The following is a 12,875-nucleotide window of genomic DNA, read 5'->3' on the forward strand; positions in this document are numbered from 1 at the left end:
ATCATTACATCAGTATTATATTAGTATGTGAGCTTGTTCACACTCTTACTAATATAAGGCCTTTGATTGTAGTATACTTTTATGCTTTTTTTTTTTTTTACCGTGACGATCGTTTTAAAGACTTTTAGTAAATTATAGTTATTAACATTTTCCCAGCAATTGTTGATGTCACCAATGTTTTGTTTATTTAGCAAAGTACTGTGTAAATGATCCTGTAGTATTTTTCCAAAATCAACCATGTTTGTGATGACATGCATTGCTCATTATTCATTTTATGAATTTGTTCTATCAGTTTTATTCTTCTTTTGTTTTTAACTGTTATTTGATTTGCCTTACAGTTGTTTGCTTTGTTGGTGGTTTATAAAGAATGACCTCTTGGGCTGGAGAGATGGCTTAGCGGTTAAGCGCTGTGAAGCCTAAGGACCCTGGTTCGAGGCTCGGTTCCCCAGGTCCCATGTTAGCCAGATGCACAAGGGGGCGCACGCATCTGGAGTTCGTTTGCAGAGGCTGGAAGCCCTGGGGTGCCCATTCTCTCTCTCTCCCTCTATCTGTCTTTCTCTCTGTGTCTGTCACTCTCAAATAAATAAATAAATAATTTAAAAAAGAATGACCTCTTGAAATTACTTATCATCTTTCTTATTTTATCTCTTTTTAATCTTCATTTTGTGATTATATATTATTTCTAGTTTCCTATAGTCCTTAGCAGCACATGTGTTTTGGTAACTCCTTGAGTTGATTTATTTTTATTTCCTTTTATCAATAAAATGTTATTTAATAAAAGCATAGGAAGTTTGTTGAATTTCTACATATTGTGACTTAATTTTTTCCCTTTAGTTTTAAATATACAATAGATAGTACTCTTGTATTTTGAATAATGATTACCTTTTTTACCTTTTCTTTGATCTAAGAATAACTCAGTATTTCTTAATCATTTTATTTCCTAGTTATAATGACATTTAAGCAAAGAGTAAAACCAATAAATGGTTACCTTTTTGGATTCAGTTGAGGGGTTTCTTTGAGATCAATACTTATACGTCTTTATAAATATTTCATTGGTGTTTGACAATATATCTTACCTGTATTTTTAAATTTTAAATTATTTTTCCATGTTTTACATTTTCATACATGTATATAAATTATTTTGAACTTATTGTTTTCAATAGCTTCTATTTCCCTCCTCTTCCCATTAACACTTCTTCCTCATTAATCTCTATATTATTTTAATGTCTCACCTCCTTCATTGAGTTAAATTAGATTGCTTATATAAAATGGGTGGCGGCTTATTTACTGTGGAATAGGCAACTTACTATTGGCTACAACAGTGATGATTTTGACTCCCTTTCTACCACAAACCATTAGTTGGCATTATTTAATCCGGAAGATGTGGGATCTCATGGTCCCATGTGGTACCCTTCACCCAAGCAAGGTTTAAGCAGCAATAGAGACAGGTGTATAACAGAGAGGAGTGTGGTTGAAGGATAAATCAAAACTAAGAATATGGGGCTGGAAGGATGGCTCTGCAGTTAAGTTACTTGCCTGCAAAACCTAATGACCTGGGTTAGATTCTCCATTACCAATGTAAAGCCAGATGCACAGGGGCATATGCATCTTGAGCTTGCTTGCAGAGACTAGAGGCCCTGCCACACTTCCATTCTGTATATCTCTCTGTCTCTTCTTTCTACCTCTCTCTGGTTTCAAACAAATAAAAATGTTTTAAAGAACTAAGGATATATGAAACATTGTAATCAGTAAGAAAATTAAAATATGATTTTTGGTGGTTCTACAAAGTTCTTTACTAGACAGTTCCTTTGGTGAATGTTGTGGGTTACTCAGCCAAAGGGCTGCAGCTGTGTATTGTGCCCATTTCACACGTCAGCTTTAACTCAGTATGATGCAGATAGTCAACCATCAGCAGGGCAGGAGCAGTCACTTCTCCAAGGGCACATAGTTGAGCAACTTCTCAATCAGGTCCACGTGTGCCAGCAGCATGCAGTGGCAGCAGTATGGTTTCAGGCCAAGTGCATCCAGGGCAGCCCCTTCCATGTACTCAGCCTGCAGCAACCCAGGTAGACCTCCCACTTGTTGTCACAAGTGAAGCAACACATTGGAATGATCATGGTGGCATCTCAAAATATAAATTTTTGAAAAAGTTGTTTGAATAAAGTTTTCCAATATGAGTGGATAAAGCTGCTCCCAAAAATAATAGATTATTATTAGTAAATTCCAGTACCCAAGATGAGATACCTCTCAATGAGTTGATGGTCAGGAAGGCTACAGTGGCCCCTAACACAATATAGGCTATTATCTGACCTTGAGAGAACAAATATGGAGGGAAATCAACATGTATTCATGCTTATATAAATAATACATGAAATATGGAGATGCATAGTTCAATCCTTAAGTTTAAATATTTGAAGTTATTTTAGTCTATTTTATTTTAACCGACTTAATTTACAAAAATCTCCTATCTATATAGTAAATACATACATGTGTGTGTGTGTGTGCGTGTGTGTGTGTATTTCCTTATTTAGTAACAACATGGATTGCATTCTTTCTAATGATTAATTCCAAGGTTAAACAAAGTAATTTTCTCACATTTATTTACTTATTTTATTCTTTATTATTATCATTTCTTATCTCAACTAATTTCTGGTTTTATTTACTCCCATAAGAGTATCTAAAATATAGACTCATGACTACTGGTTTTTAAATATTTTATTTATTTATTTATTTATTTATTTATTTATTTATTTATTTATGACAGAGAGAGAGAGAGAGAGAATGGGTGTGCCAGCCACTGCAAAGAAACTCCAAACACATGCACCACCTTGTGCATCTGGCTTACATGGGTTCTGGGGAATCAAACCTGGGTATTTAGGCTTCACAGGCAAGTGCCTTAACCATTAAGCTATCTTTGTAGCCCATGATTGCTGATTTTGAAAGTACTAGTTTTCACATTTATCAGCTCCATTTAAAAATTATTCTTAAAATTCATATTTTATTTTATAATATTTTCTCATTTTATGTTTATTTCCTTTCCTTTCAATGTTTATTGCTATTCTTTATTATTTTATTACACAACTTCTAATTTCTAAAGTCTTTTAAATCTCTCTTATTTGACCAGATATTCTGCATTTTTAGAGAAGTATTCTCATGTATTTGTTAATGATGCTTATTAGTTCTGAAATTAGTAAGATAAGCTGCATAAATAAAAACACAATGGGAACAGTATTGCTGGTAAGGTTTAAAAGAAAAATTCATTTTGTTTCTCCTAACTTGGGACTAAGGTGGAAAATAGCAGGCACTGTTGAAAAAATTTGCAAGGCAGTTGCAGACTTATAGATGCTTAGGACAAGTTATAATATTTGGAAACATACAGTAGGTTAAATAGACCCCAGAAGAAAACATGGCATGGAAATATTTAGGACATTCTAAAGTTACCATCTGAACAGAAGGTTATAGAGTTTTGTGCACATGCCCAGGCAAGACACATTCTCAGGAAGACTTCAAGCTTCCACATTGGGCTTATTGTTAAGCACAGAGAAAGTCTAAATATGTGTTTAACAAATGCTACAGGACAGCGATAATCCTCACATTCAGAGATAGATCCTAGTATTTCGAATATTAACTGAATGTAAAGTAGAAAAACAGAAACTGATGATCACACATGAAAGTAAATAGTATTTTCAGAAATTATTTTGGCATTTTCTGTACACATTTTTCAATATTCTCTTTAACAATAAAAAATAAAACCTGAGAATGTAATGAATTATATTTCAGGACTTACTATAGTACAATAGTGAAAAGCCTATTTTCATTAAAAAAAAAACCCAAATGCATACAAAAACAGGAAATATAAGGAAAAGAAACAGTATTGAATTGACAGGAACCAACTGTGAGGAAACCCTTATATTGGACTTACTAGGGAAAGACCTTAAAACAGATGTCTTAAGTACTTTAAAAAGCAAAAGGAACACATGCTAAAGAAAAATTAAGGGAAAACAATGAATAAACAAATTGAGAAGAGAAACACAGAGACAAAATTATAAAATGGAATGAAAGAAACATTCTGCATCTCAGAAGAATATTTTTAGCTGGATTCTTGATTTCACCATTTCTGAATCCTAGTATAGGTTGCTGAAACATTACTTCATTTGTGCCACAAGCACCTAACAGGCTTCAGAAATCGAATGGTTGATTTCTTTTTTTTTTTTTTTTTTTTTTGTGGATGAGCTATTGAAGTGGCTAGCCACTTTTTAAATCATAAATAAATAAATAAAAATTTATATAATCTCTCATATCAATCATCCTTTGTCCTCCTCTCCCATTCCCCTTTGCTTTGGACAAAGATGCTATATCCTTCTTCCAGTAAACACACTAAGTGTTGAAGCAAAAAATTATCTTAAGAAGAGAGTTCCTGTCTGAATTTGGACTTCTGCTGTAGCCAAAAATTCCTGCATATCTAAATTCTGGGATTCCCCAGGTACTCCATTGCATTGGTGTACAGGGTAGCTTCCTTATAATTCTGACATGCAGCAGCAGAATGACTATGACCTATGAGCACTGGGTGTCCTACACTGTAAAGATGAGTGTTGTGACATGGAAGGGAATAAAACCTTGCAAATCAAGAAATGAAAGCACTTGCTCTCTGAGATCAGAGGTGTGGTAAGCCTCCTGTGGATACAGAAGGAAGGCTGCATAAGTACTCAAATGGCTTCTGCTATCTTTCCTTTCAGGACTATGTTCCAACACCTGTTCCTAACACAGTAGGGAGGGAACAAATACCATAGTCCCTGCTGCTGGCTCACTAACAGGGAATGCCAAAAGGGCCTTGAGCAAATCTGTGACTTCAGCTGTTTAACCTTGGGTGCATATGGCCCGAAGAAACTGAATACAAGTTGGGATAGCTCCCGCTGAATTCCTGTCCCTTGGCAAGCGCTACTATCAAAGCAGCAGAAAGGAACTCTGGCTCCTACTGTTGCTATACCAGTGCAGTCCCACTAATTGTCTCTTCTAAGTCAAATCTAGACTGTTACTGACAATGTAGGGAAGGTCTCTTTCTGTTCCCTCTGCTTCCCTTCCCAGGAGCATGGAGTTCTGGCTATCTGTCCACCCTCAGATACGTGGTATAGCTAAAGGAAGTCTAGTGGTGGGAAGACAGGAATGCACTGGTTATAGCTACTGCACCACTACTGGGTGTATCTGACAAATGTCAAAAGTAACTCTGCCTGATACCACTCGCATGCACATTCCTAGGTGCACACTGCCACTGGCAAGGAAGAAAACTATGGGTCCTGCTGCCATCTCACATACTTATTTCCTGTTTCTGCCCTGATCCCAACCTTGTCTGATCATGAAAGGGGGTGCTGTGGTTCTCACCACTGTGTCTCTCCATCCAGGTTTTGGACTCAAACCCTGACTAGTTGGAACACAAGGTGCTTCTTCTGCCTTTTATCACTCTTGGGGCTACCAATGCTAGAGACTCTTTCATAACTAGTATCAATAGTATTTGAGAAAAATCTCATTGACCCATTGGGCTCAACATTCCAATTACATTCCTAGCCACAAAATGACTACCCAATGCCCACTACTGTCTGCACCATACCTGAATAAACTTCTAGAGTGTTGCCCAATCTAATATGTCCAAAGCATCAGCGGATCTCTTCAACTCTGTCATAGCAGAGTGCACACTATGCCCAACGTCATTCATCACAGCCAAAGAAGTTATAAGGATGTTACATTCTGTGCTCAGCCAGAAATAATACCAAGATCTCATATCAAATCAAAGCCCCAACAAACATCTTCGGGAGGAATTAACTAAGAAGGAAGTCCATAGAAGTGGTAGAGATACTTGACCCACCACATAGGAGCACAAAGCTCAATGTAAAAACATAAGTATATGTAAAACTGAAAATGATATACTGCCTCCAAGAGAACGTAGCTGGCAGCGATCCCTAAGTAATTGATATAATTGAAATGCATGGTGAATAATTAAAAACATAATTATTAAAATTCCATTGAGAATAAAATCAAAACAAAAACAATATTGATAGAATGGATGAAAAATGAATCTCAACAAAATACTGCCTCTGAGAATCTTACTTCACCAGTAAGGACACACACAGACTTAAAATGAATGTAGAGTGAAGTGAGCAAGAGTTGCTTAACTTTTACCTGACAAAATAGAAAAAAAGTATAAGATGAGACAAGGAGAGTCATTATAAGGAGAGAAAGAGAACCAGAAGCCTAGAAACAACACTTTCTAGTCTAGCTTGTTCGACTGCAGAGAGATCAGCAGCTGTCCAGTCTATATATCTTAAGCACAAAACACAGGCCTGGGAAGAAATTTCCATATCCTTCTCAGTAAGGAAGAGAATTTGACTGGACATTTATGTGTTTATATTATTTATTCATCTTTACATTTTCCCTTTTTCTTCCATTATGGAATAATTGTGTTTTTATATTTTTATTTATTTATTTGCAAGCAGAGAGAGAGAGAGAGAGAAGGGAGAGAGAAAGAGAACGAGATAGAGAGAGAATGCGTGTACCAGGACCTTCAGCCACTGCAAATGAACTCTAGACACATGCACCACCTTATGCATCTGGCTTTATCTGGTACTGGAGAATAAAACTCTGGTTGTTTAGATTTTAAAGGCAGGTGTCTTAACTGCTCAGCTCTCTCTCCAGCCCATAAAAATTATTTGTGACTATATGTAAAATAATTTTAAGTGAGCATAGAGATTTAAGTTTCATTGTGGTGTTTTCATACATATGTCATTATCTTTTGCTTTTATTCATTCCCCTCCTGCACTGGTCTCACTATTGCCACCACCCCCCACCCTTACTAGTATCATTCCTTCCACAAAATAGCACTCCCTTCTGCTTCCAAATCATATGCATTCCATTATCTTCTCTTCCTCAAGCCCCCCTTCCTTATGATACTTCCTTACTTCTCATGGTCACCTTTCTACTTTCTACACACACAAAGACGCACACACACATACACCTCTGAATATAGATGCTGATTGTGAGATTACAATGTGTTATTTGTGTTTCTGAGTCTTACTTCACTGTCATAATTGTCTATATTATGATCTGTTTTCCTATCAATGTTATGCTTTCACATTAAAGTTGAAAATATTCCATTGTTTATATGTACCATAGTTTCAACAATTCATCCATTGATGGACATCTAGGCTGATTGCATTTTGTCACAATTGTGAATAATGCCTCAATAACATGGATGAGAAAGTATCTTTTCCTGGTGTATTGCCTTGGAATCCTTTAGTTATTTACTCAGTAATGGTATAACAGGATCATATTGTCATCCTATTTTCAGATTTTTGTGAAATTTTCACTCTGACTTCCATAATGCCTACACCACATTACATTCCTAGCAACAGTGTACAAGAGTTCATCTTTCCCCACATTCTGTCCAGTATTTGTTGTCATATGTTTTCTTGGTGATAGTCATTCTGATTGAGTGGGAGAATCTTAAAGCAGTTTAAATCTTTATCTTCCTGATGACTAAGGGTGTTAAACACTTTTAGAAATATTTATCACTGCCCACTTGCATTTCTTCATGTGAGAAATGCTTACCTCATTTTACCATTTATTGATTGGATGATTTTAGTGTGTGTGTTAAATTTTGGCAGTTCTACATATGTTATAGATAATAATCCCCTGTCTAATGTACATGGAGCAAAGACTGTCCCCAGCTTTAGGCTGTTTCTTCACTTTGCTGATTGTTTCTTTTGCTCTATAAAAGCTTTTTAACTTCATGCAAACCCATTTGTCATTTACTGAGTTTATTGTGCTATTAGAATCCTTTATAGATGCAATAATATGCAGAGTGAGAGAAAGACATCTTTTATGCTACTTCTTGGTATACAGTTTTCCCAGAGCTATTTATTGAGGAAGATATCATTTATTCTAATATTTTTTTCACATTTTTGTCAAAACTTAGGTGGCTGATATAGCACTGGGAAAAGACTTCCTGAACAAAACTCCAGTAACCATGGAAATTAAATAAGCACTCAACCAATGGGATCTCATGAAGCTATATAAAGCTTTGGCACAGACAAACATATCATAAGCAAAGCCAATAGATTACCCACTCAATGAGAGAAAATATTTGACAGCTATACCATTGAAAGAAGCCTAATATCTAAAATCTACAAAGAACTCAAAAAAAATAAACAATAAAAAATCAAACAACTGACTCCAATAGTGGGCCAGAGAACCAAATAGGGAGTTCTTAGAGGAAGAATTACAAATGGCTAACACACGCTTAAGAAAATGTTCCACATTCCCAACCATTAGGGAAATGCAAATTAAAACAACTATGAGATTTCACCTTACCCCAGTAAGGCTAGCAAGCATTAAAAAATCAAATGAAAACAAATGTTGATGAGGCTATGGAGAAATAGGAACCCTCATTCACTATTGTGGGAATGTAAGCTGGTACAACCACTAGAGAAGTCAATATGGAGACTCCTAAAAAGGATGAATATATAGTTACAAACAGACCCTGTTATTCCCTTACTGGGCATTTACCCTAAAAGCTCCACATCTCAGTTCAGAGATATTTGCTCAACCATGTTTATAGCTGCTCAATTCATAATAGCTAGAAATTGGAATCAGTCCTGGCATGCCCATAATCTCTCCCTTTTCTTTATTTCTCTGCTTGAAAATTTATTTAAAAATTTGGAAAAGAAATAAATTTTAAAAAACATTTTCAGGTTAGCAAGGTACTTCCATGGGGGAGAGGGGACAAAAGAGGAAATTGGAATGTGAACATGAACAAATTACTCTGTGTTCATGCATTAAAACTTCTCAATTTAAAAAGAAGAAAAGTGTTAATTATTTTCAACCAACATGATTTTTCTTGTTTACCTGCTGCATTTCTGAACAGAAAGCTGAAAAGACAGAAAATCAAGCACTGTTTGGGTATACAACTTGTAAAAAATTTGCTTGTCATGAATGTACTTTGAACTCTATTTTCCTTTTCTCATACAGGAAATGTTTATTTGGTACCTGATATGCTACTAGTGTTCAATGTGCTGTATTCAGATGAAGCAGGACAAAAGGTCTACGAGTTGAGTAGATCAAATACAAGAGGATTGAAAAAATATTAAAAAAAAACAACTTAGGTGGTTATAGTTGTGTAGGCTTATTTCTCAGTCCTTCAATTTATTCCATTGATCTGCATATTTGTTTGGTGACAGTCCCATACATTTTTTTGTTACTATGTCTCTATTGCATAACTAGGGAACAGATATAGTGATATCTCAAGCACTGGGCTCCCCCCCCCTCTCTCTTTCTCTCGGCTAATGATTGCTTTGGATATTCAAAGAATTTCTGTGCTTTCACAAGAATTTTTGGCTCTTTCAGAGTTCTGTGAAGAATGTAATTGTAATTTTGATGGAAAATTCCATTGACTCTAGATTCCTTTGGATTATATAGCTACTTATACAATATTAATTTTACCAATTCATGAATATAGGAGATTGTTCTTTCTTCTAGTGTCTTCTTCAAGCACTTTCTTAAGTGCCTTGGGGTTTTCAGTATGAATGTTCTTTACAACTTTACTTAGGCTTGCTCCAAGGTATTCTTGTATCAACTGTAATGTTCTTTAACTGGGTTCTTTCTCAGCAAATTTATTATTGATATGTAGCAAGGCTACTCATTTTTATATGCTTGTGTTGTTTCCTGTTACTTTGCTAACAATGTTTATCAGATCTAAGAGTTATTTGGCGTAGTTTTTAGGTTTATTAAGTGTAGGATAATGCCTTCTGTAAATAGGGATGATTTGATTTATTCCTTTCTCATTTGTATCACTTCTATTTCTCCCTCTTGTCTTATTGCTCTAAAGAAAATGTTGAGATCTACATTAACAATATTGAGAGTTGTCAGCCTTGTCTTGTTCCTTATTTTAGAGGAAATGCTTTGATTTTTTTCCATCATTAAGTACAATGGGAGCTATGTCTGTCATATATAGCCTTTATTATGCGTACATTGTTCATTCTATGTCTGGTTTCTTCAAAAATTTTACCAGGAAAGAATGTTGAACATTATCAACTGCCTTTTCTGGGTCTTTTGAAAAGATTCTGAAGTTTCTACCCTTATATTACTTACATGTTCAGTTAAATTTAATGAGCTGTATACACTGAATAAAACCTTGCTCTCCCTCAAATCAATATACTTTTTCTTGGTGAGTAACCATGTTAATGTGCTCCCAAATTCCATTGAACATTTTTTGTATTTACGTTCAGCAGGAAAATTGGTCTAGTTTTCTTTCCTTGTGTGTCCTTATCCAGTTTTGATATATTTGCCTCATTGAATGAATTTGGTAGTGGTCCATGCTTTTCTCATTTGTATAAGTGATGAGGAATATCAGTAGTAGCTCTTGCTTAAAGATTTGACAGAATTCGAAAATGATCCATTTTGGACTTTGTCAGAAGACATTTTATTTCTGCTTCATTAGCACTGCTTGTTATAGTTCTGATTAAATTGTTGATACCATCTTGATTACATTTTGTTCTTTCATAGATGATTAGAAATTTATCCATTTCTTCTATGTTTTCTAGTTGTTTTGGAATGTAAAGTTTCAAATTATTTCTTATTGATCCTATGGATTGTTTTGCCCATTTTTTCTTTTTTCTTTTTCTGAGACAAAGTCTCACTCTAGCTCAGGCTGACCAGGAATTCACTACATAACTCCATGTTGGCCTTGAACTTATGGTAATCTTCCTATATCAGCATTCAGAGTGCTGAGATTAAAGGCATGCACCACCATGCTTGGTTGGACTTTGCTGAAATATTTGTAACATATTCATTTCATCTCTAATTTTATTAATATGGATAATCTCTTTCATTCTTTTCATTAGTATGGCTAGGGTTTTGTTAATCTTATTTTATTTTTTTCAAAGAATCAACTTTTCTTTGATGGCTCTATGTAGTGTTCTTTTAGGCTCCATTTTATTAATTTCTGCCTTGAATTTCATGTCATCTTCTGCTCTTGGTTTTGTCTTGTTTTTGTTTTTCTAAGACCTTGTACTGCATCATTGGATCAAATATTAAAATCTGAGTTTTTCATGAAAGCACTCATAGGTATAACCTTTAAACTTAGTGCTGTCTTGGCTCAATACCTATTCTCATAAGTTTTGCTTTCATTTTCATTTGATTCTAGGAAACTTTCAATTTCTTTGCTGACTCATTCTATGTCCTGAATTTATCTGCTCAATTCAAAAGTTCAGTCTCCAAGCATTTATGTGGTTTCTCTTACTATGTATTTATTGTTTTATTTCACTATGATCTGATAAGATACAAGGAATTATCTTGATTCTTTTATATGTGTTAAGACTTGCTTTGTGGCCTAGAATTTGGTCTATTTTAGTGAAGGTTCCATAGGCTCAATAGAAAATATGCATTCTGTATTTGTTAAATGGAATATTTTGTATATATCTATTAAGTGAATTTGGTCCATGATATAGTTGAACTCTGAAATATTTTTATTTACTTTTAGTTTGCATGACCTTCTGAATGATGAGACTAGAGTATGAAAATCACCTGCTACTATTATATTAGTGTCTATGTGACCTAATCTTTTAAGCCCATTATTGTTTGATTTATAAAATCAAGAGGCACAACATTTAATATGCATACATTTATAGTTTTTTAAATATATTTTATTTATTTATTTAGTTGAAAAAGAGATAGAGGGGAGCGAAAGAGACAGAGAGAATGGGCATGCCAGGGCTTCCAGCCACTGCAAAGGGACTCCAGAGGTCCAGAGGCATGCACCACTTGTGCATCTGGTTTACATGGGTCCTAGAGAATTGAACTGGGATCATTTGGCTTTATAAGCAAATGCCTTAAGTTCTAAGCCATCTGTCCAGCCCACATTTATAGTTTTTAATCATTTTCATGATTTATCCCTTTCGTTCATAGATAGTGAACTTCTTTATATAAGTTCTTGACTATTTTGGTGTAAAGTATACTTTATCAGATATCATAGTAGTTATGCTGTCTTGTTTTCAGTTTCAATTTGCTCCATAGATTTATTTCCATCCTTGGACTTTCAGTATCTTTGTGTCTTTGCCAATGAGCTATGTTCCTTGGTAACAATAGATATCTGGATATTGATTTTAAATATATTCAACTACTCTGTATCTATTTGTTGGACAGTTGAAGTAATTTATACTTGAGGTTATTGATAGATGTTTAGTAATTATTGACATTTTGTGAGCTGATTTTCTGGTTGGTATTGTTATGGGGTACTTTTTTGTCCCCTTTTTAGTCCTGGGGGTTTGCCAGTTTATTGTGTGGGCCATGATGGATCCCTTCCCCATATCACTTCTTTGTTCAAGTAATTTTCTCAGGAAATTTATTCTTTTCTGTGCTTTCATGGTTGAGGCTGTATCCCTTTCTCCTGTGACTATAGTATCCCCTTTAATATTTTCTGAAGTTCTGGCTCAATGGTCATTAAAATATCCTTATTTTGTTGGTTTGAAATATAAATTTTTTTCTTCAATGTTGCTGATATTTTAATACATATTGCTGATTTCTCCTCTTCTTTTTTCTGACTTTTTCCTCTATTTCACTGATTTTCTTTCCAAGTTCCAGACTGAATATGCTTGTTTATGTTATCTTTGAAATAATTGATCTTTTCCTTTCTTTCCAGTATTTCAAGGTAGGATTTCACTCTAGCCCACGCTGAACTGGAACTGGAATTCACGTCGTAGTCTCAAGCTGGCCTGGAACTCAAAGCAGCAATCCTCTTACCTCAGCCTCCCTCCCAAGTGCTGGAAATAAAGGCTTGTGTCACCATGCCTAGTCTTTATTGATCATTTTTATAAGTAGACTTTTGATTC

At 34.9% G+C, this 12,875-nt stretch overlaps 1 pseudogene; it reads right to left on the reverse strand.

Moving 5' to 3' along the window:
• Window positions 1–1,926: 1,926 nt before the first annotated feature.
• LOC101607684 lies at window positions 1,927–2,117 on the reverse strand (annotated as a pseudogene).
• Window positions 2,118–12,875: the final 10,758 nt, after the last annotated feature.

The sequence above is a fragment of the Jaculus jaculus genome, chromosome X (assembly GCF_020740685.1).
Source record: "Jaculus jaculus isolate mJacJac1 chromosome X, mJacJac1.mat.Y.cur, whole genome shotgun sequence".
In the NCBI taxonomy this organism is placed as follows: domain Eukaryota; kingdom Metazoa; phylum Chordata; class Mammalia; order Rodentia; family Dipodidae; genus Jaculus; species Jaculus jaculus.